Raw genomic sequence first — 25360 nt, forward strand, 5'->3', positions numbered from 1 at the left:
ACAGCTCCGACCATACTGACGTCACGGCAGAGGATGGCTGTGGAGGCGTAGGGTAGTGCTGTAGTAGGTGGGAGGACGGTGGGGGATGATGAGTTTTCATGGAGCTTAGTTAGCGTGCGACTGAGAAAGAGCAGGTAAGAATCTTCAGTCTGTTTCCCACGCCCCTAAAACTCTCTCCTCCTTTTGGTATACAATCACCAAACTGTACTCAACCTTCGTCTGTCTTCTAAAGAAGTGTTGAATTTTAATCAGGATGGACACAAAACGCAACCTCACTTCAATCGAGGCAACCAGCTCATCTTCTGCACGCCAGGCGGAGTAAACGTCACTGAGGGCAAGCCCAGCGCTCAGCTAGGGAAGGTGAAGGTATGTTTTTTGAGGTCTGACTGGATTAAACATGCAGGGGCTCACTCTTATATTCCAAGATGTTCACTAGACTCTGCCGAGGCCGGGTTGGTACCCAGTGCTGGTCCAGGTGAGGCACTCCAGCCCCGAGGTCGCTGCTCTACTCGTCCCATGATCCTGGTGAACACTAAACTGCTAGTGAATAAAAACCTTTACTCTCAAGGACTTCTTCACCTCTCTCTCTCTCTCTCTCTCTCTCTCTCTCTCTCTCCTCTCTCTCTCTCTCTCTCTCTCCTCTCTCTCTCTCTCTCTCTCTCTCTCTCTCCCTCTCTCTCTCTCTCTCTCTCTCTCCTCTCTCTCTCTCTCTCTCTCTCTCTCTCTCTCCTCTCTCTCTCTCCTCTCTCTCTCTCTCTCTCTCTCTCCTCTCTCTCTCTCTCTCTCTCTCTCTCTCTCTCAAGAATTTCCAGCACTATGAAACACAGATTTGCAGGAATTTTTGAAAATATGAACAATCCCAAAATTCCTGCAGTGAAATTCCTGCCCTGTTACAACATGGACACCTGCAGCTTATAGTCAAGTACAGCTTATATTTGTACTTTTTTTCTTTTAAAATTTCCTGAAATATAACTAAATATAATTTAACTCAAGGGCCAAAACATAAAATCTCACCTGTACCTTCAAAAAAGATATATTACCAGATAAATAAACTGAAGCAAAATATAATACTAATTTTTTAAACAATAGACATTGTATGTCAATAAAAAAAGAGGCCCCTTTTCTTAAAACATTACTGCCAAACACTCTAAGTTGCCCACGTATCATCCAAAGACAGTCATCATTTTTCTAAAGAAGTACAGACCATCGCTCACTGTTTCATTAATAACTAGTTATTAGTGTTCAGTGGTGTAGTGGGTACATGTTCAATTCTCTTTTCAGTGAAAATCAATAATAAATAATAATCAATAATCAATAATATTTGTCCATTTTCACATATTTATATTTGCCAAGGACGTAATAAAATTTCATTTTATAGGCTTTTAAGGATTGCGTCAAAAACACATGACAGATTTTCAGCCAAGTTTTCACCACTGATAGATGTTCGGACAGTGAAAACCCCTTTAAGAGTTAGAGGTGATCCGCATTCTGGATCAGGACTTTATTTTTCCTGAGTCCTGGTCAACCTTTGGCGGACGTCATGGGCTCATCAGTCATCATGCTGTGTGGTAAACATAGACATAAACCAATCAGATCAGCAAGTACAGTGAGTACTAGCCAATTAGAGGCGAGTAGAGGAGAAAGTAGTGCTCCATTAACAAATTTTCATTGTAGATTACGTCGACTATATCAAGTATTTGTAGCAGCTCTAATTAAATATGCTGTGAATATTCGCGCTCCCCAACTGTGGATCTTCATCAAGGAATGGCTTTTTTATTGTCTTAATTTTGATCAACTAATTCTTCCACTTCATCACAGAAGGTTTCTTAGAACAGAGTTCCTTTCAGGTCATCCTGCGGAGCCTCTACAATGTCTTCACTGTGTCCAGAGTTACTGTAGCTCCTGTTCAGTGAAATGAAATGTTGAACGTAGTTTCCATGGACTTGGTGGAGGGTCTGGGGGTGTTTGAGGGAGCTGGGGTGTGTTGAGCGCTGAGCGGAGCGAGAGAGCGGAGGTGGAGAACGTGTCGACGTGTTGTTTTGTTCCGGTGTGGTGACGGCCCACACAAACTGTTGCTTTATCGGTTGATGGAAAGTTTCAGTTTAAACAACTGTCAGACTAAAGTATGCTAAACATGAAGCCACAAGCTGATATTACTAATTGGTTGTTAAATTCAAGGACATGCTGTCTACAATAGAAGTAAAAAACTAAACAACAAAATGAACATTATGTTGATGTGCAAACACATTTAAGTCTGTTTGTTGATTAATTCATCTCCGAAGATTGCTTTGGATCAGAAGAAGTGGAACACTGAATGTCAGCATTATTTAAATGGACCTTATGTATTTATCCACTGGTTTCGGTCCCTCACAATAATGTCTTTTGTGGTTAACTTTGTAGTTTTGTTGATTTCACTTCAGCTTTTCATGTTAAGACCCCGGCATTCACCAGGAGATAATACTCTCACCCTGGTTTCTGTTGCTCGCGCAGCCAAATGGAGAAAACCCTTCGTCAATTGGAGCATCAGAGCCACGCTGACACACGGGACCACCGGCTTTCAGCATAATTACAAAGCTATCCTTCAGATGGCAGCGAGGCCGACATGCTTGTCAGCACAATCAGAGGTTGTCGCAAGAAGCTGGTGGGCGGAGGAGGGAGAGCAAGTCCAACATGTTATTTGTGTGGTATTTCTTTCAGAGAGAAAAGAAGATATCAAGTGTATGAAAGGGGTGAATTACAGGGTGTTTTTCAAGCTCATTCTGTCGGCTTTGTGCTGCTTGATTGATGGAAAGATGCTGAAAAAGCAAGCAAATGATGAGAATAAGATCGTGATTCCTCATATCATAACTGGTCCCCTTATCCTTTAACATTTTATTCATGCAGTTTTATCAAGGAAAAGTAAGGCTGAATACAGCGGATGATGTCCAGTAGTTTAGTCAAAATATAAAACACATGAACTTTCAAACATATGAAGTATTTACATTCTCGGTTTTGTGTCAAATGCACAAACACAAGCAGTCTTTCAGTCTGACAGAAACAAAACACATTCGGTAGGTAGAGCGTGTCGGATTTGGTTGGAAGTTGGATTCCTTATGTCTTCCTGTGTGAGTGTCATTGAGCAGGGCAGTAAAACCTGAGAGTTCCCGGATTCACTGACATCAACGTGTCAGTGACTGTGTGCTAAAGTTGTATGAGCACTAAGAGACTGCTGAGTGGGTAAAACACCTGCTGCGTTGTACAATGTCAACCAGTGGAGAGGTGTTTACTTTATTCTCATAGATCCTGAGCAGTCCTTCATCAAACAGTACAACCCACAGAGATCATAACATCACGTTAATATTGACTTTCAAGACCTTATATGTGAACATAAATAACATGAACCTTCCTGTAAACTTGTCTATCGTTAGATCCTGATCTGATCGGGTCCATTCAGAAAGAACCAGAGGGCTGGATCATGTCCATCATTCTGAACAGAATACACAGGGGACAAACACAGACACATTGGCCTGTAAAGTATAAATGCAAAATGTATTTTAAAACTGAAAAAAACACAGTCTGTAAGGGCGTATTGAACCTTGCAGGGTGAACTGAACAGTTCAATGTTTTACTGGGAACGGTTGCATCCCCACTGTCCATGTGGTTTTCAACCAAAACAAAGGAGGTCATTGTAGACTTCCGCAAGACCAGAGTGGACACCCCACTTCACATCAACAGGAACATGGTAGAGACAGAACCCCCGCTCAGATTCCTACAAAGACCCCTCCCACCAGCTCACCACCTGTTCAAAGACCCCTCCCACCAGCTCAGCACCTGTTCAAAGACCCCTCCCACCCGCTCATCACCTGTTCAAAGACCCCTCCCACCAGACATCACCTGTTCAAAGACCCCTCCCACCAGCCCCTCCCATCAGATCATCCCCTGATAAAAGACCACTCCCACCAGCTCACCACCTGTTCAAAGACCCCTCCCACCAGATCATCCCCTGATCAAAGACCCCTCCCACCAGCCCCTCCCACCAGACATCACCTGTTCAAAGACCCCTCCCACCAGCTCATCACCTGTTCAATGACCCCTCCCACCAGCCCCTCCCACCAGACATCACCTGTTCAAAGACCCCTCCCACCCGCTCACCACCTGTTCAAAGACCCCTCCCACCAGCTCACCACCTGTTCAAAGACCCCTCCCACCAGATCATCCCCTGATCAAAGACCCCTCCCACGAGCCCCTCCCACCAGCTTATCACCTGTTCAAAGACCCCTCCCACCAGATCATCCCCTGATCAAAGACCCCTCCCACCAGATCATCCCCTGATCAAAGACCCCTCCCACCAGCCCCTCCCACCAGCTCATCACCTGTTCAAAGACCCCTCCCACCCGCTCACCACCTGTTTGAACTGATCATTGAGTATGAATCAGGAGGACGACGACTGTGTGCCTTAGGAACTGGCTTTGTTCACACAACTACATTACCCAGGATTCCCTGGGAGCTCGGGCTTTCGCCTACAAACAACAGTGACAGTTTAACACAGTTATATGTCACACTGTCGCGACACACACACAGATCACTGTGGTATGTAACACTGATGTCTTCTTCAAGAGCTACAGCTAGAGCTAGATCTATCTATCTATCTATCTATCTATCTATCTATCTATGCCAGCTGTGGCAGTGTTCAGCTCTGCACAGCCTCAGTGAGCCAGAGCCTCTTTCATCTCTTTATTTCCAGCTTCCTTCCTTCCTTTTCACGCACTCCTCTCTGCTCATTAATGATTCTTCATTTGCAGAAAAAGCTGCCACCTGCCTGCTGCAGGAGTTGCTTCCCTGTTTACTCCCCCAGTCTCTCACATTCTCCTCCCGCGTCCCAGAAAGAGGCTGAATCACTGCTTGACACCGACACGGTTCTCAGCTGCAGCCAGTCTCTGGTCTGCGATCAGAGTCACGAGTCCTGGTCCTGGAAGGTCCCTCTCCTGAGTGTAAATACATCTAATGCCTGCAGGAAAGGATCCTTCCAGGACCAGGATTGGAGACCACCGACATATATTTTTACCTAAGACATCAGGAATCCTACATCTTTTATCTTGGAAACACAACTTTGCACTGCAAATGTCCAGTGTTCTCTCATGATTCATATCAGAGAGACAACCTCCTCCCATGTCTCGTGTACTTTCAACATGAAATCAATAACGCATGGGACAAAATCTAATTACAGTGTGGGACAGCTATAATTAGTTCAGGTGACAAAGACGATTCATATATCTGTGAAGGGACCACATTCATTAAGTCCTTAAATTGGAGCCAAGGACCTGCAGCATGGGAAGATGTAAAGAGCCCCAATAAAGGAGTTAATGAGATAAAAACAGATCAATTTGGATGACTGGACCTACAGCCACATGCCTGTGCCTGTGAATATTTCACATGATGGCTGCATGGACCAGAAGGTTTTGGGAGGGGGGGGGGGGGGGGGGGGGTTCCATGGTTGCATTTACATGAAGAGGTAATGTGGGAGTTCATTGAAAGCAGCAGAGGAGGTCTGATAAGAGTGACCCTAGTGGGATCATCTGGTTCAAACTAAGGTGAACTCGTGTTCATCACTTTGTCCCAGTGAAACCAGAGTCAGAGTTCACATCTGTCATCTTTACACAGCAATAAATATGAGGTTTGGTATGTTTAGGATAGGGATATTCAAGGATTACAATGCTCTGTCAACAAACTGAAAATCTTTAACACCTCAAAAAAAAAAAAAAAAAATTCTGAAAACTTTATGAGCACAATGCTTCACTATGCCTTTCAATCACTGTCCTGATTTATATTGTGTGTTATTCAGATCCTTTTTAGTTCTTTAAAATTCAACAAGTCCATCAGATTTCTTCTGAAGTTTGAGGCTCTTTGTTACAACTTGTGCAGGACTCCGACGGTTAGCATTTAGCATCAGTGCTTGGTGTATTCACACTCAATATCTTCCAGGAACTTTGTGAGGCCTTTAAAGTTTCAATAAGTGAAGTGAAGCAGCCTGTTGAGCTCGTTGTGGTGATGAGCTGTGTTATCTTCTCAGACTGGATCACAGCGTCTCAGGGTAAATGATGTCTGACGAGCCTGAGTGAGGCGAGCGAGCAGCAGCAGCAGCAGCAGCAGCAGCAGAGCAGCAGCAGAGTAGTAGCAGCAGCAGCAGCAGAGCAGCAGCAGAGTAGTAGCAGCAGCAGCAGCAGCAGCAGCAGCAGCAGCAGAGCAGCAGCAGAGTAGTAGCAGCAGCAGCAGCAGCAGCAGCAGCAGAAGCAGCAGCAGCAGCAGCAGCAGCAGCAGAGCAGCAGCAGAGTAGTAGCAGCAGCAGCAGCAGCAGCAGCAGCAGCAGCAGAGCAGCAGCAGAGTAGTAGCAGCAGCAGCAGCAGCAGCAGCAGCAGAAGCAGCAGCAGCAGCAGCAGCAGCAGCAGAGCAGCAGCAGCAGCAGCAGAGCAGCAGCAGCAGCAGCAGCAGAGCAGCAGTAGCAGCAGCAGCAGAGCAGCAGCAGCAGCAGAGCAGCAGCAGCAGCTGAATATTCAAAGTGTTTGTTTGGGGTGAACTGCTCCAGTGGAGTGATAATTCGTCAGTTTTTTCTCTGGCACAGCATGCATGCCTGCTTTTCACTTTCTAGAACATGCAGACAAACCGCACAGGTTTAGAGAGACCACATCTCTTCAATCCAGTAGTTCTTTACTCCAGAACTAATACAGTGCTGGAGTACTGCTACAGGGGAATTACTCTAGTATTTCTGCAGGGGGTTTACTCTTGTACATGAATTATAGGCGATAAGGGATGTTGAATGATTACTCATGCTCATCCCTAGTTGGGAGGAAGAGGAAAATGTTCCACCTTCTCCAGTTTGTCTCATTATTGGTTTTCATGCCACGTAAAAAGACATTTATCCTGGTCAGGAACTGAGGTTCCTGCCAAACTTGTGGTGGTTCTGTGTGTGAACGCTCCTTTAACAGCTCCTCTACCGGTTCCTGTCTTTTCTCCTCCTGACTTCAAACTTCATCCACCAGATTAATGATTATTTTAATGACCTCAGCATCAGCAGAAGGTTCCTCAGCTTTGACCAAGAGAGCAGCGATGCTGCTGCTGCTCTCTTGTACCAATGCTGACAGAGCGTAGAGCCAGAGCGTAGAGCCAGAGCGTAGAGCCAGAGCGTAGACCCAGAGGGCTTGTATCACCTGATGTGCTCTGTTGTGTGGCTGTGGGGCTTTGGAGGCTCGTTGGTATTAAAGCTGCTGCATGCAGAGAGTTGAAGTGCTGATCCACTCTGCTGACCGCTCTGGTCTGCTGCAGATCAAGTCTGGGTCGGTAATATTAAACTAACCTGTTCAGTCCAGTCAGAGTTCAGCTGAAGCTCTTCCTGCTGCAGCTCAGGTTGGTTCTTAGTTTAATGCTGACTCACTGCTGGATGACGGGGGTTTGGTGGGTCGTGGAACTGAAATTGAAATCCATGAACGTTGGAGCGGAGCAGTCTTGACGTAATTACGTCAGATGAGCTCAGACTCCGGCTCTGACTACGGTGTGGGATGAGGTCCAAACAAGGTGGAGCAGTGCTTTTTTTCTCCACAAATTTCACTTTATTTCACGTTGATGTGCAGCTAATGGACCAGCGCGGGCCAGACAGATGGCTCCCGTGGGCCAGATCTGGTCCACGGGCCGCCTATTGAGGACCCCTGATCTAGACCGAGACGCATTAACACAGGTTGACATACATGAATTTAACTGGAGCCTGCTGCCAAGTCCAGGCACATCCTCATGTGGTTAAACTGTCTTGACAGTGCTGCCCTTTGACAGAACACAGAGAGGAGCCCAAAACTCAGGAAGGAGGAAACCATCATGAACATCAATAACTTTGCCCAGAGTGACAACACAAAGCTCCCAGCACCAAATATTCTGCTCACCCAGCAGTGACCGAGCCTGCTGAGCTCCTGACAGGCTGAATGGTGTAATAACCACATGATTCATGAGCACAGGAAGGAGACAGGACTGAGTGAGAGCTGGGGTTAAAGCTGGAAGGACAAAAAGAGCCACCAGATGGGAATAACAGCCTCCAAGTGTCACATGATAGGAAGAGGAAGGGAAAAGATGTCTCCTTTTAGGCCTCGTCTACATAAACCATCACGATCTTTTTTCTCCCCGGCGTTCGCCCAAGAAATTCTGTCCACACGTCACTAAAACCACGATGTCATACATATGCCAGGCCTTTAGGGGCCGCTGTGACTCACCAATACACCAAAATCGCAGAAGATGACAATGGAGAGGAGAATACTCAGCTCCTCCTCAAACTCGAGAAATCCAACATCTCACCTTCTTGAACCTGCTATTATCAGTAGTGTCTGCAGCATGACCTGGAGCAAGTAGTCCGCCATTTTTGAGGTTATTCAGTGATCAGGGAGAGGGTCATGGGGGGGAGGGGGGCAATGACATCATCGTTTTCTGCAAATGTGCATCTTTGCCCGTCAACACCTCGCCGTCAAATATTTCCCCACTCTGAGACTCGTGTTAAAAAAACAAAAGACATTTTCAGGGATGGGATGGTCGTCAAAAGCAATGCGTTTACATGGAACGGCGCTGTGATGTGTACAGGCCCTTAGTTCTCCCAGCATGCCAGTGTCGCGCAGCATCCGTGTGATGGAGGAAGGAAGGCTTTACCAAACCTTCTGGAACATATCATTCAAATACAAGCTGCTGGATTCCTGTCACTGCTACAGGTTAAAATCTCCCATCAAACTTACACCTCGGAGTGCAATGTACTGCTTCATCCGCCATCACAGCTGCAGAAGTCTGTAGAACCACATCACTTATCCAGGAGGAGAAGCTGGACTACAAACTACCAGCAGTGACAAGAACTGTGAATGGTCTTTAACAATTATAGCAGTATGTTATCCAACAACATAGTACATGATATTAGAGTTGGCGGTATCCACATTTTGATACCGTTAAACCTTTTCCAAACTTCCCGGGGTATACAGTACGATCGTTACCATCCATCCATCCATCTTCTCCCGTTTGCCATTTGTCAGTCTGAGCACCGTCACCCAGATCACCTTGCACCCATTAAGAATCTTCCTGCAGGTGGAGAGCCCACAGGAAGGTGGAGAGCCCACAGGAAGGTGGAGAGAGCCCACAGGAAGGTGGAGAGAGCCCACAGGAAGGTGGAGAGCCCACAGGAAGGTGGCGCCCGGCGTGGGACACGAACCCTCTATCTTGAGATTATGAGTCTCATGCTCTACCAGCTGAGCTCGCCGGGCGATATGATCGCTACCAATTACAAAAATCACTTTAGGTCCACAGTTTCCCCATTCAAACATAAGTCTGTGTTATAACAATATAAGTCATGTTTAAAGGTGAAAACGCTTCACCGTATAACACAATAAATAGTATTTACCTTTTCCAGCAAATGTTGGGGCAAAGATTGTGTTCACGTTTATCTATTGGTTTGTATGTATGTATGTAGGCTCCTATAGGAATAAATATGTAGATTTTAGTTTTTAATGACGGCAATGAAACTGATACTGTCACTATTTGTATATATAATGGGATACCTTATTGCAGTGTTATTGTCCAATCCTACACGATATCAACACACAGCTATGAAGTATATAGTCTAATTAGGAGTTAAGAGTTTATATTATCTTATATTTTGTATACTATTTTTTGTGCTATATTTTGCTCGGAGTCTTGTTATTTTTGCCACTTCTATATTTAGTTAAGTTAGTGAATTACCTTTTTCTGTAACTCATCTTTGTTCCTCTGTGTGCTGCTCCTCTTCTATTAAGCTGCTGGAACTCAAACTTCCCTGACGGAGTCATCCCAAGGGATTAATAAAGCTGAGTCTAAAGTCTAAAGTCTAAAGTCTAGAGTCTAAAGTCTAGAGTGTTAAGATTCCTGGGTTGGTGGTTCTATAGATTATTTTTATTTTCCATGTGTCCAACATTGAATCACAAGCTGCTACTTGCAGCATGCAAGCACCTTGTGAGTCAGCAGTCACCATCAGTGTGCGTAAACTCCACGCAGCACCATGAACTATAAAACGCCTGTTTGAGTCTAGTGAACTCATCATCCTATTAAACAAAACATCTTTACAATGAGGTCTGCAATAAAACAATGTCTGAATTGGAGCTTAGATTTTCAACAACCAAGACTTTCACAGCCAAGAGTAAGAGCAGCAAAGAAACACAACTTGTCATTGTGATCTTGTCATCTTGGATTTCCAAACAGATTGAAGCGTTTCAGTACATCACACCTACAAACAACCTGAGCCAGGCCAGGAGCTGGAACTGGTATGTTCTGTGGTCAGGATGATTGGAGCTTTGTGACAAGATGCACTTTCTTGCTGGAAGTAGAATGTACAACACTGATCATAAAAGGATGGACATCAGCAGCAGCAATACTCATGTAGACTTGAAGCTTTGAGCTCCGTACTGAGGGGGGCTGAAGCGTGACAAGAACAACTCCTTCAGGTCCGTGTTCTCTTGGTGGTGGTGGCAGGGGCACCCAACAACAGCGCAGCAGCTGTGGTCGCAGCCTCCTCCTCCGGGGCAGCTTCACCATAATGAGGAAGAGCGCCTCCCTTTTCCAAGAAGGAGGAAAAACACAGCTGACCAGCGATGCTTTCGACAGTCGGGAGTGAAAAGGAAAACTTGGGCCCAGATATTTTTAGCTGGCCTGAAAACTACTGACAGCTCTGATCCCATCGCAGGAAACAATTTCTGACCTTGGGAGACAGAAGAAGAAAAAGAAAATGTAATAGATCTCCAGCAGATATGAAGAGACGCTATCAGCCGGCTATATTAACGATGTAAATTGACCTTCACCCTGACCCTGACCTGACCGTTCACACTGCAGGTCTGGATGCACAATTCAGATTTTTTGCTGGGATCTGATTTCTTTGCGTGAACGTTATCTGACCCCAGAGTGCATGCGCAGAAGACAACGTGACTTTACCCCAAGAAGACTGTAAATATAGACGCCATGCTGGTCAGCCCCAGGGTGGCTGGACCTGACTCACGGTTTCCAGCCCAAACAATGTAAAACCCACACACCTCAATAAAACCAGCCCAAATCTCAACCTGCGCAGAAATAATGTTAGACTCTAACACTAATATATGTGTGATAAAGAACATGTCATAAGCACACAGATAGACTAAATAAACAAAGTTAAAAGGTGAGAGAATTTGGCTCACCAACTTCACAACTGGATCGTTCAGACGGCGGTCGTGTTGAAAATCTTAGACTCATATCAGATTTGGTACCAGCGACGCTGGAGGCCTGACTCTGGTTTGAAGGAATCAGAATTGCAACGTTCACACGGCCACATGTATGGTGTCGGAATATGAGTCACTGTGAGCAGAAAATTAGAAATGAGTCATATTTGCCTGCAGTGTGAACTAACACAGTAGGGCAATTTTCGAATGATGCTGAGCAAAAACTAAACGGTCAAACAGCAGATTATACGTATAATCCCTCAAAACATCTACATCTAGTGTTTCCTTTAACTATTACTGTTAAAGCAGAATGACCTCTGCTGCTCTGACCTGTGTGTGTGTGTGTGTGTGTGTGTGTGTGTGTGTGTGTGTGTGTGTGTGTGTGTGTGTGTGTGTGTGTGTGTGTGTGTGTGTGTGTGTGTGTGTGTATAATGGCATTTGTTGTCTCAAGCTGCTTCCTTTATCATTCCAGTTGTGTCGCTCTGTACAGTAGAAAAAGTCATTAAAAAAAAAAGAGTAACTTTTGACAAATCTGTGCAGAAAACTTGGTTATTTGAAAAATGTAGAAGCTTTTGTTATGTGACTGTATATTCTGCCGCTCATGGCTGGTGGGCAGCGTCTCCGGTCGGGATTATGAGCTGCGAGCTGTCAGAAGGGGAGCGGCCCCTCCTCCCACCGCCGGCCTGCTGCAGGGAGCCTGACAGGCCACATGCTCAGCTCCATCTCAACCTGCTGCCTGAACGCCAACCACACGGTCCTCTGCTCCCTCCCTCTGCAGACCCAAACACATGAACACCCGGCTGGAGCAGCCTCTCCGCCATGTTCCTGTCAGTCAGTCTGCAGGAGGGCGGAGCAGCACTGACACCATTGTGTCAGGAGGGCTCCTGTCTGCAGCAGCAGCATCGAGGGGACGGATGACGTGGAGGAACATAAACACCTTCTGACCCTCTGAAGCTCAACCAGCCCCTGGATGTGTGTTGTGTGGGCGGGGCAGTCTGCAGGGACATCCAGCCAGCCACCATGCAGTCCTTCACACATTCCATCACAGCTACAAAAGCTTGAAATAGAGGACAGTGAAACGGCGAATGATCCATTCTGTCATTCCTGTCCAGGTAATATGAAGCTCTGTCATGATGTTCAGGAAGTATCCACACTTTTTATATCTTTATGTCACACTGGAGCATCTTTCTTGATAAACATAAAATGTTTCTCAGGAACATTTTCCTGTGCTCGTCAGCAGCTCGCGGCCTTGCTGTTAATAAATCTGTAATTAAAGTCTACAAAGTTAGAAACGTGAGCCAGAGGCAGGAACACGGACAGAGCTGCTGTATGTGAGCCTGCAGATGTGATGAACGCTGACCTTCTCTCACTAAAGCAGCTCTAACCAGGGTCGACATGGACGCCCCCCCACTCCCCTTCCTCTGAGCTCTGTCTGAATCAACAGCAGCCACACGCCTCTGCTGTCTCCATTCAAATATTCATCCACCGTTAGCAAAGAACCATCAATTATGCATCGATTTCATTCAAGTGATTCACTTCCTCGAATCACGACAAGAATCTGCCGATTTAAAAACCAAAGGGACTGAATGAGTTACAGTAAATGAAACGGCAGCGTGTCTGCTGAGGGCGAGCTCTGGACAGAGGAGACCCTCAGGCGGTCCCTCACATGAATCCTGAAACGTGTAGTTTTAACGTTATGGTTAATGATTTAGTTGCAGCCTCAGCGCAAAAGCAAAAGATGGTGAGAGTTGCATGTTGTGGGTGTTGTGTTGCTGCAAATGTGCAGCTTCGACGGAGCTGAAAGTGAGCAGATAACAACGAGCCAGGATGTGGTTAAAAGACTCGTCAGTGTGAAGTTTCCATTCAGCTCGCTGAGAGCAGGGTTACTAACATGTGGAAGAAAGTCGTTTATACTGAGGGAGAGTCTTTCAGTGCCTCGGCCAATCAACCTGTAAATAACCCAAAAAGCTGCTTAATGTCCCGTTTAGCTTAATTGAGAGCCAGAGCAGGAAAAAACTACACTGAGCTGTATTGTAATGACACATTTACTTCCTTATAGAATTATATATTCATTAATCTTCTCTAACAGTTGAAACCGGAGCCCTCATGTCCTCTTCACAATGTTCTCGCTTCACCTGCCTGATGCTGTTTTAATCCTTCAAATACAGAATCCTGACCTGACTGGGTTCAGTTTAATTGAAGATTTGGACCGAGTCCACATGAACATTTTGTCGTGATTATTATTCCTTCATCATGTTAGGAATGGATAAAGACATGAGTCAACGTCCTGACGAGAAGCAGAACGTCTTTTATCAAGGACATTCCAGGAGTGTATCTGGACTCATGCCACTTTTTAAACAAACTTGCAGAGACGACGTTGTATTGAGGTGAAATGTCGCTGCCCCGAGCATCGTCATTGGAAAGAGTTTGGTTTAAAGATTGTGGGGCTGGTTAAAATAATCCAGGTGTTGTTTGAAAAGTTCACTTCAACCAGTCCATTCAGCTTCAACTTTCTGACTGTGGGTCATAATTAAAGAGACCAGGCGGTTTTGTCCATGTGTTTATTTATCTTATTTGAAAAGTCGAATGGGGGGGGGGGGGGGGCACTGCAGGAATCAGGGCTGCTGCTCAGCTGGTCTCATGTAGGAAGACGAAGAGGAGGAGGTTAACCATGGACAGCAAGACAGAGACATTGTTCTGTCTGCTATGGACGTGGAACATGGGACTGCTGCACTTTGGTCCCCTCAGATACTAAGGTGCTGAGTTAGCCTCGCGTTGGGGTGTTGACAGGAAGTAAAAGCAGGCGCAGTGTTATCACCAAAACACTCACCTCATAAGCAGAGAACCAGAGCGACAGATCAGAGCCAGACGACCAACATGTGGTGAAGGTGGTCTCCACAGTAAACAGGATGAGGTTCTAGCTCTAAACTGTCTGCACAATCACAACTACAGCCTGAAAACACACACACACACACACACACACAATGCATGTGTGTGTGTGTGTGTGTGTGTGGGTGTGTGTGTGTGTGTGTGTGTGTGTGTGTGTGTGTGTGTGTGTGTGTGTGTGTGTGTGTGTGCAGACAAGGGGTTTAACGGTTCATGAAGCACAGTGAAATTAAATATGTCAGTCCCAGGGTTTCAATATCAGGTCAAAATGTGCATGTATAGAAATTCTAAGCCACTTTCATGCAATAAAATGAGTTGAGAGTGAACACAGTGATCACTATCACTCATGTTGTACCAAGTGCAGGTGAATAAATCTCCTCCGGGGAGTTATTGAACAGGAAGTGGCACAGTGGTTTACAGAGTCAAACAGGTCAAATAGCCGGGGCCTTTCTGTGTGTTTGCATGTTTTCCTGGTGTACATGTGGGTTTCCTCTGAGTGCTCCGGTTTCTCCCACAGTCCACAGACATGCATGTGAGGTCAAATGGTGACCGTAAATTGAATAATGAGGTTCATGATCACACCTGACAGAACTGCAGAAACATGAATTGATGGAACCAGAACTACTCGTGTCGTCATGGTGATGAATTAATATTCCAACAGGAAACACAAGAGAACCTCCGCCTCAGAACCAGTGATGGAGAATGTAAAGTAAAAGAAGAGCAGTGAGGAAGTTCTGCCTGGAATATCAACATTTTCTGACATGGCCAAGAGAACGTCAGACTAAACAATCTGATCCAGTGGCATCGCAGACCGAGGGGAGGACAGGAAGAGTGTGTGTCCTGTGTTTGTAACACACACACACACACACACACACACACACACACACACACACACACACACACACACACACACACACACACACACACACACACACACACACACACACACACACACACCTTGGCTCCCTCCATGAGAGAATAAAGTTTCTCTCATTTAATCCTCTTTACTGCTCTTTTGTTTGTAAATTAGACTCAGAGGCCGTCCACACGGGAACACCGGTTCACATAAACGCACCGTTTTTGGCCGACCATCCACACGAGACGGCAGCCTAAAAGCTCGAAAGCTTTTTGTTGAATCCGGGTCCCAGAGTGGGGAAATTCTAAGACCCTGGCTCGACTGAGGTGTGGACGGCAAAGACGATCCTCTGTGGAAAAACGATGACGTAATCGCCCCGCCTCTCCTCCCCACCGCGGTCCACAATGTCACCTGATCACCACAACAGTGGCAGAGTACAAGCTCCAGTAGAGCGTCAGAAGCTACTGATACGAGCTGGAGGAGGAGCAGGACCATAGACCTACACAACTCAGAGTGTGTGTGTGTGTGTGTGTGTGTGTGTGTGTGTGTGTGTGTGTGTGTGTGTGTGTGTGTGTGTGTGTGTGTGTGTGTGTGTGTGTGTGTGTGTGTGTGTGTGTGTGTGTGTGTGTGTGTGTGTGTGTGTGTGTGTGTGTGTGTGTGTGTGTGTGTGTGTGTGTGTGTGTGTTACCTCAGGTTTCCAGTGTTGCAGGATTTTAATTCCTCCACATTTCTTCCTGTTGCCCTGCAGGAACACAGAGACTCAGTTATTCACCTGAACATCACCTGTATGCTCTTCTCTGTGGAGATGGATATTTTACCCATGATGCTCTGGGAGAGCACAGTGATACTGTGAGGCTGATGGTGACAGAGTGGTGCAGAAACAATAAGTGATCTAGATGCACGGGGAACAAACTGTAAATCCAGAGCGACACAGAAACACTGTGACCACAGATTATCAGCAAGTGAACAAGAGGTTGCTGCATGAAGGTCTCCGGCCTGTTTCACTGCTCTGCAGCTCCCTGCAGCTCCTTGCAGCTGTACGCCGCTACATGAAGCTCCCTGCAGCTCCTTGCAGCTGTACGCCGCTACATGAAGCTCCCTGCAGCTCCCTGCAGCTGTACGCCGCTACATGAAGCTCCCTGCAGCTCCATGCAGCTGTATGCAGCTGTCTGCAGCTGTACGCCGCTACATGAAGCTCCCTGCAGCTGTATGCAGCTGTCTGCAGCTGTACGCCACTACATGAAGCTCCCTGCAGCTCCCTGCAGCTGTATGCAGCTGTACGCCGCTACATGAAGCTCCCTGCAGCTCCCTGCAGCTGTACACCGCTACATGAAGCTCCCTGCAGCTCCCTGCAGCTGCCTGCAGCTGTACGCCACTACATGAAGCTCCCTGCAGCTCCCTGCAGCTGCCTGCAGCTGTACGCCACTACATGAAGCTCCCTGCAGCTGTATGCAGCTGTCTGCAGCTGTACGCCACTACATGAAGCTCCCTGCAGCTCCCTGCAGCTGTATGCAGCTGTACGCCGCTACATGAAGCTCCCTGCAGCTCCCTGCAGCTGTACGCCGCTACATGAAGCTCCCTGCAGCTCCCTGCAGCTGCCTGCAGCTGTACGCCGCTACATGAAGCTCCCTGCAGCTGTATGCAGCTGTCTGCAGCTGTACGCCGCTACATGAAGCTCCCTGCAGCTCCATGCAGCTGTATGCAGCTGTCTGCAGCTGTACGCCGCTACATGAAGCTCCCTGCAGCTCCATGCAGCCGTCCGTGGCTCCAAGAAACTCTGTGCAGTCGTCTGCAATAGGGGCGGGACAAAATATCAACCCAGCCATGTATCGTCCTTCCTCATGCGATAGGAGTATTGAAATGCTGCTGCCAAATATCGATTTTTGTTAAAATAAGGCCCTCCCAGAGTCGCCTTCCAGCTGCCACTTCCCCAGCGTTGCTACCTAATGACTTGAGTGGAAGTGAACATCCACATTTCAGTCCTTCTTTAAGTGTGCGGACCCATCTTGGATTTCGTAACATTGAAGGAAGAAGCAAGATTGACAAAGACCATGTGATATGCAAAAACGTCCTTGAAAAAGTAAAGTACACCACGAACATGCAAACCCACCAGCGACACCACCATCCTGAACTGGGGCCAACGTTTCCAGCTCGCCTGCAGCCGAGAAGGTTACCATACTAGTTGCTGCAAAGCTCTGAAATGTTTCCAGGCTTATGTCAAACAACAGGGAGATGTTCTGAGATTTACATAAAAGAAGCTGGGAAATTGTGAAATGATCCCAGTTCATAATACAGGCCATAAAATCTCTCCAGATATACAGTAAACAAGCATAACATATTTACTGCTTTACATACACAAAGTGGTTATGCACTGAAGCACCTTTATTTTTTAATTAGCCTTTTATGTAGAAATGTGATGTTGCATGTGGACATTGACGCGTTACAGTCAGTGTGTTTGTTAAAGAGGCCACTGGCAGGACGAGAGCCTCTGTTTGTTAAGTGGTTCTTTCAAATTTGTGTCAAATCCAGTGAAAGTCACACAAAATTACAGTAAATATATAAATACTGGACTTAACCTTTTCACAGGCATTTTGTTTTTTTCAGTTACCGATATGGAATGGAAGCAAAGTGTAAGGGAACATCATTTAGTTTGGGTTCAGTGTTTCATGATATCTATAGTGTGCATGTTGATACCACTAAGAAAATAAATGTATTAATATGCATCATGCAGCTCCAGTAGGAATAACAAAAGAAGAGTCAGTCAAAAAGAAATTGTTTCCAAAACTGCTTCTTCAGTTGCAGGTTGTAAAGTGTATTTTAGTTTAAGCCTGCGAGGGGACCAAAATACTGCTACCGACCTCAGAGTGAGTGAAACATGTGATTTGTGTTTTGTGCAGCAGCAGAATATTGTGGCGTGGCCGGCCCACATGTCTGCGCCGCTCTGCAGGCTTCTTCCTGTCACTCTGCTCCAAGCAGCCGGGCCGTCGCTGTGCAGAGCAGCAGCCTCGTCTGAAAGCCGTCACATGACCTGCAGAGCACAACGGCCTCAGTCATCCTGCTCTGCAGCCATAGAGGCAGGATGCACAGCGGGGGGGCGGGGGGGGCAGAGGCTGAGCCGCCACACCAACAAGCTGAAAGCCTTAAAAACATCTGTGCCAACGTTCCTGTGTCCCCACTGCGTGCTCCCACACCAGAGTCCCGTCACTAGTTCTTTATCACAGCACCTAAAAACAAAGTAGGTTTGCTAATGCTCCGCAGCAGCTCTGCCGGCCACAGACACACGTTCATCATTAATCACATGTTTAACACCACAAGGAGCACAAAGATGAGTCTTAAAAGAGCCAGAACAGAGTGCACTGACATTCATAATCTAATGAAGTAAAAAATATGCCATAAAGTTAATACATGGAGTCCTAGAACAGTTACTTCTGTTAGGTAACTGGTGGTCCGCGGGCCACAGGCAGCGCTGTGTGCCTGCTTTGCAGCCCGTGAGACAATTCCAAAAAATGGTGATGAAAAGAAAAGGTTAAATAAAACCACTTGAAACCAATATCCTATTCCAATTAATTCATATTATTCTGTAAGTGCAGTGAAAAGAAATGTATTTTTGAGGCGAGCGGATCACATACACACGGTCTGATTCTATGAAATGATCTAACATCTCTTCAGTTTCCAGCACATCGTGACATGATTTGGTACAATTTTGTCATTTTGTGACTCTCGATTGTCAGTTTCCTATCTCTGCTTGAGTGTCCCCCCCGCCCCCCCCCCGATCTAATTGAAGGCATGTCAGCCAGTCTGGGGCCCGGTCCTGTCGTCCTGCTCAGACAGTGCAGTGCAGGTGTGAGTGCAGGACGGCTGCCAGGCCGGCTTCACTGTCCTCTCTGCCTTGAAAGGCTCCAACATAAAGCTGCTGTCAGCCCACCTCTTCTGGTTCATTCCAGGGCTCGTCTGTGAAGGGGAAGTAAGGCACGCTGCCATTTCAATAACAACTGCCTGTGCAAAGCCTCCAGCTGCAGGCCACAGCCTCTGCATGGACTCTGCACAGCCCCACTGACTGTGTGGCAGCTGAATGGCGTCATGGAGTCCATGGTAACAGCATGGCATGCTGGGACATCCTGAAAGCTTCCAGTGTCCCCCTCACCCTAACAGATGGGAGGTCACTGAGGGTTCGTTTACACCACAATCATTTTAAGTGAAGACGTGTTATGTATGGCATCGGTACGCAACTTTTTGAGAACGACTCCAAAGGTGGAACTTTTTGAAAACGACACTTTCTGGAAAAGCTCGGGCTCCGTCTCCATGTAGAGGGTGGAAACGCTGCTACTGCGCATGCACTCTACAGCCGTAGTAACTAGTTGTTCTGCACATGCTCAGTAGATGGCCACTAACAACAATGACTGTCATGACTCCCAGTCCATCTCCTCATGGGTCTTGGTAGTTTTATAGTTGACAGTCAATACCATAACAATCCCACTTGGTCGTCTGTCCACTAGAATGTCCGTGTCTCCTGTTGTTAATGTTTAGAGCGTATTGTTGTCTGCTGTGTGTGTGTGTGGTTTCATTACAAAAACTACCAACAGCACCAACTAGTGGCTCAACATGATAACTACATTGTTTGCTCTGTAGATGAACAGAATTTTCAGAAGGTTGCCATGTAAAGTGAAACTCTTCTGGAATGAAAAAGCAAAAACAATGAGTTTTCACTTGAACCATAGTGTAAACGGGGTCCAGCAGGTTCTGAGTGATGGTGAGCTGCAGGACGGACCGAGAGTCTGACAGAACGATCTGCTGAGAACTGGAGCAGAAGATTCTGGCCTGCTTCACTCGGCGCTACATGAGGAGGCGATAACAACCGTTTACAGAAGAAAAACCTCTACGGTAAAGCCTATTTGGTGCTTTCAGGCCACATCCACACCAGACAAAATGACCTTTTTCTCCCTGAGGTTCTCTAAAAGATTTTCCATCCACACCTCACTATAAACACGGCTCAACACGAGGCACTGTTTCCAACTTGGCGACTTTGTCCCTAAATCTGTCGACTTCTCAGGTCCTGTTGGCGACTTTCTTTGTGAAAAGCGACTAGCGACAAATCTAGCGACTTTTTCTGGTGTTATTGGCGACTTTCTAGTGTGTTTAGCGACTCTGAGGTGAAAGCAGGTTTGGTTCTACAGTCACTGTGGTCAGCGAGCAGCGGGTCCTGCTGTGAGCCCCTCCCCCGTCCTGAGGTCAGTGTGACAGTCCCTCCCTCCGTCCCTCCTGCAGTCAGACCAGAGGACACCCTCACCACACTGCGTCCACACTGAGAAGGGACCGAGCAAGGCCGCCACTGCTGGTTTACTGGGCAGCAAGTAAATCTAACTGTTTCTTCAATCACACTAAAACATCCAATAAATCACTGCATTTGACTCACACAGTTCTATTTCAATGACAAAAACAAAAACAAAAACAGTAGAATCAGCCGCAGAAAGCTCATTTGCAGTTCTTAACATATTCAGGGTGTGTTTTTTTACTTACTTTGTCTCTTCCACTATGTTATTCCTCTTTCCTACAGTGTGTCTTACAATTACACGCCAATGTCCATATATGCAAATTAGGTGATGACGTCATTTAGCGACTTCCAGCGACTTCGAGGACGGCCAATAGCTACTTTCCTTACAGTGGAGTTGGCAACACTGACACGAGGCTTCAGGGCATGTAGTACGCATGCCAGGCTTTTAGGGGCGCTGAGACTCCTGCTCATATAACTCTAGTTTTATAGGTCTATGGCCCTGCTCCTCCTGCTCGCGTCAGTAGCTTGTAGTCCGTGATTGTTGTGGTTATTAGGTGACATCACGGACCGTGGTGGGAGGAAGAGGGGGGCGATGACGTCATCTATTTACCACAGATCATCGTCTTTGTCGTCCAGACCTCGGGGTGTTGGACGGAGTGAGCCGGGGTTATAGAATTTACCCACCCTGGGACCCGTGTTCAAAGAAACCCGTTTTGACGCTTCTAAAACACCTCGTCTGGACGATAGGTCAGAAACTGCTCCCTCACATGAACCGGCTTGCTGGTGTGGACGGCCCCTTAGTCTTCACAGGAAGACAGAACAAACCCCCGGGTCTCCTCTGTGAGCGGCAGCAGCTCAGCTGAGATCTGGAGAACGTCTGTCTGAACCATGAAGTTCAACACTCCCAGCTCAAAGCTATCTTCATCAATCAACCAGACTCTTCAAACAGTTTCCATCAATACTCTGGATTTCTCAGACAGTTCAAAGACAGACACGGTCTTTCAGGATGTCATAAGATCCTGAAGCATTTTCAAACGCATCCTCACATGCCTGCTATATATTGTGCTTTAATCAGCTGAGAATAACGGAATGAGTGACAACATACAAACAGAAGCATTTGACTAAAGATTTTACTGCATTTTTGCACCTGAAAGTGATCAGTGGAGCGTATTGGAGCGTATTCCACTGCTGCAAAGCAGTTGGTGGAGGAAGTCTTAACATTTTGGACTTTTAAGGCAAATAAACCAAAACAAAATAAACATAAACACCAATCTTTTACAGTCAAAGGAGTAGGGAAAAAGAGATTCAAAGACACTAGGAAGGAGTGCAACAAAGAAAATATCTTATAATAAACTCCACAAACCAGCTAAATCAAACAGCCTTCTGCAGCTTAAAGACCGATGCAATGAGAAACAATGAAAAGGTTTTCATATGGTGGGAATAACTTTGTGTGTTGGACTTAACATATTAACATAACCCCCGGGGATTATGCACCACCTGGTACTCACTCAATCTATTTCATGTTCATTGAACATTGTGCTTCATGAACTGTGTTCTACGTCAAATTATTTTAGATGATCAGGTCCATGATTCTTATATCAATTAGTGTTTTTAGATCCCTGGGAATCAAGCATATAATGGGTGGATGGACAGATGGATGGATGAGCTCAAAAGACCATGTTGATACTGCAGTTTAAAAAAATAAAATCACCCTTTTTATAATGAAAATACAAATCTATCTCCTTTATATGTTTCATTGCTGATAGATCAACACCATGATAAAAATAAATCTTTCCAGAATGAGATGACAGGGATGCTTGAGCTGATTAATATACATACTGGGAGCTGCTGGATGTCTTTGTGGTTATCTGACACATTACAGGACATGGCCAAGATAAAACCTTGTGACTGTGCCAGCAAGGCTCTGAGGCCACGGGGCTGAAGGCCACAGTGTCTGCCGGCTTCTCCGGTCAGAGCTTCTCCGGTCGAAGCTTCTCCGGTCGGGGATTCTCCGGTCGGGGATTCTCCGGTCGGGGATTCTCCGGTCGGGGATTCTCCGGTCGGGGATTCTCCGGTCGGGGATTCTCTGGTCGGAGATTCTCTGGTCGGGGATTCTCTGGTCGGGGATTCTCCGTCAGCAGTGCAGAGAAGTGACGGTGCAGTGCTTAGCTGTGATAACGACGCTCAGAGTGAAAACTGAGAAGCATGAAGCTCCATCAGATGGCTCACATTCAGTTTTCACACTGTGCAGAACAGGGAGGCTTTGTTGATCCAGGATTCAGCCTGGTCACTCACACATGACATCACACAGGGCCTAGCAGCTCCGCTACACATGCTAACCCTCCACACCCAACAAAGAGCTTCCACAGAACAGAGCCCTGCAACCTTTATGTTCTAAAGAGCAGCTTTTACCACTTTTCACCAAATAAAATTCATCTGGAGCCACAAAACCTGAGGAACCTCTAAAATGAAGACACCACAGCTCAGAGGGTTTAGATGGTTTTGCTTCACATAAGAACTGGAGCTTTGGTTGGATTCATTCTCTGAAATGCCGTTGGAGACGGATTATGGTTGAGAAATGAGTCAATTCAGAGGCAACAGCTCTGGTGGACATTTCTGCAGTCGGCATGCCAACTGGCCGCTCCCTCAAAACCTGACATGTCTGTGACAAAAGTGAATATCTTAGAGTGTCCGTCCTTTAATTGTGGCGAGCCTAAAGGCACACCTATGCAATAATCCTGCTGTCCAATCAGCATCCTGATCTGCCTCCTGTAAGCTGGAGGGATTATCTCGGCAAAGGAAAAGTGCTCACTGACACAGATTTACACAAATTTGTGAAAAATATTTGAGAGAAAGAGAAAGAAAATCTTAGATCTTTGAGTTCAGCTCAAGAAAAATGGGAGTGTTGTGTTTATATTTTAGTTCAGCTTACTTTGGGACGAGTGTCTTCGGGCTCCACCCGCAGTGCTTCAGCACTACACTCTCAGGTATTATCGGACAAAATAAGTAAAAATAAATAGCCTGTTCCATCATTTGGGGAATTTTCATTTCATATATGCGCTTTATAAAACTGGAGCTAAACGGAACAGTGAAGGTCGCTTTTAGTTTTACATCTTATTTCATATTTTTTTATAAACCATAAAGTTCAAAGATCCACAGGATCAGAAAAGTATCAATCGGATACTCAGTACTTTGACCTACAATTTAACCTGAGCAGGAACCGTTCGGAGGAACCGTCATGAAGAACCGTAAGGTGGAACCATGGAGAAACTGGGGAACTTCCCACCTAGAGGCACGAGCACTTCACGAAACGGCCCTGTGGCCAAGCGTAGAATAAATCCTAGTGTTTGTTGGACGAGAGGTGAGACATCGGTCCAGAGGAAAGAGAGGAGGACTGGAGTTACAGAGGTGGAATAGTGTCCTCTGTCTCGTCTCCATGGAGATGGCAGTGATGCAGGCGGAGACGCCATCATGTGATGTCACCCTGCAGGCTCCGTCACGGCCTCTGAACAATGAGTGTGTTTGAGAGACGTCACCGCTCGGCCAGGTTCCAACTCTCTCTGCTGGAACAAAAGACGCTCTGTCCCTGCGTGATGCCGAGTGGGATCCGCGTGACCACCACAAGTCCAGGACCGGGCCCCAATCAGAGGGCCTGAATCATGAACTAAAGTAACTCATGAACAAAAGTAACTCATGAACAAAAGTAACTCAGTAACTCATTAACAAAAGTAACTCTGCCAAATCTGCCAAAAGTTGGCCGATTGACGCCGATGTTAAAGAGCGCTGAGATTTTGAAAAGTACGCTTCCCTATTTCTCGTCGCTCTCACTCTGAGCAAACTGCTCTCACAGCCTCACTCAGGGGTGGACAGGGTGGGAGTGGACCGTGGGGGGAGTGAACTGGGTGGGAGTGGACAGGGTAGGAGTGGACCAAGGTCGAATGGACAGGGTGGAAGTGAACTGGGTGGGAGTGGACCAGGGGGAGTGAACTGGGTGGGAGTGGACCAGGGGGAGTGGACAGGGTGGGAGTGGACAGGGTAGGAGTGGACCAAGGTCGAATGGACAGGGTGGGAGTGAACTGGGTGGGAGTGGACCGGGGTGAAGTAGACTGGGTGGGAGTGGACTGGGGATGAATGGTCAGGGTGGGAGTGAACTGGGTGGGAATGGACCAGGGGGAGTGGACAGGGTGGGAATGGACCAGGGGGAGTGGACAGGGTGGGAGTGGACCAGGGGGAGTGGACAGGGTGGGAGTGGACCAGGGGGAGTGGACAGGGTGGGAGTGGACAGGGGGGAGTGGACAGGGTGGGAGTGGACAGGGGGGAGTGGACCAGGGGGAGTGGACAGGTTGGAAGTGGACTGGTCCGGCGCGGTCAGTCTGGCTACAGAGGCTGCACCATCAATGAAAGGGAAAAGCAGGTGTCGTGACAAGATCTAGAGAGACAGTTCAGACGGCAGTTGGAGGACGTGGTTTTTGGACCAAACCTCATGGAGGTAGTCGTCCAAACTGTTAATTTCATCCAATCCAGAGGCCTGAATCAGAGAGATAGACCCGACGTGCCGCAGACATGAAGCGGTTCAATGATAAGATAACGGGAGTTTGAGCAAGGCATTGAGATTTGTGTTGAACTGGAGGAAGAGCCGTTCACCCTGAACACCTCCGATCTGCCGCCAACATCCAACTTGCAGTGTGACTCAGATTTGAAGGGACAACTTGCTGCAGCTGGCTTGGACACATGTGATCAGTGTCTCCTGGCAGGTTGGACCAACTTGAGCCCTTGCTGCTGAAGTGTTCTGCATGTTTGGAACCACATATCTAGGTGAGCTTTTTCTCTGTGATGAGCATCAAGAAAACAAAGCTGCGTTCAGGCTCACACACAAACACCTGAATGACCTCCTGAAAATGTCTGTCCCTCGGGACGTGACACCTGGTATTGATGCACTAGTGAAAGCTGAAAGACGTCAGGTTTCAGGAGTAAAATAAACAGTGGACTGAAAGGACTTAAATGCTGCGTGAGAAACGGATGACCCCTGACATCGTTCTGTGAAAATGAATATCTTGTGGAGAGTTAAAGAAAGTGAACAGTGTGATTTACTGTAGTAATTCATAAGTTGGTTTTATTGACGTTGTTTATGAA

At 46.8% G+C, this 25360-nt stretch overlaps 1 protein-coding gene across 9 annotated transcripts in view; it reads right to left on the bottom strand.

Moving 5' to 3' along the window:
* fynb (FYN proto-oncogene, Src family tyrosine kinase b) overlaps positions 1–25360 on the bottom strand; it is a 67018-nt gene that overhangs the window by 36366 nt on the left and 5292 nt on the right. For all 9 annotated transcript variants that reach the window (XM_080490571.1, XM_080490577.1, XM_080490572.1 and 6 more), the window contains exon 2: positions 15644–15697. The gene's annotated coding sequence lies outside the window, so the exon portion shown is untranslated. The remainder of the gene's footprint in view (positions 1–15643; positions 15698–25360) is intronic.

Source organism: Lipophrys pholis (genome assembly GCF_963383615.2).
Source record: "Lipophrys pholis genome assembly, chromosome: 21".
Taxonomy (NCBI): Eukaryota; Metazoa; Chordata; class Actinopteri; order Blenniiformes; family Blenniidae; genus Lipophrys; species Lipophrys pholis.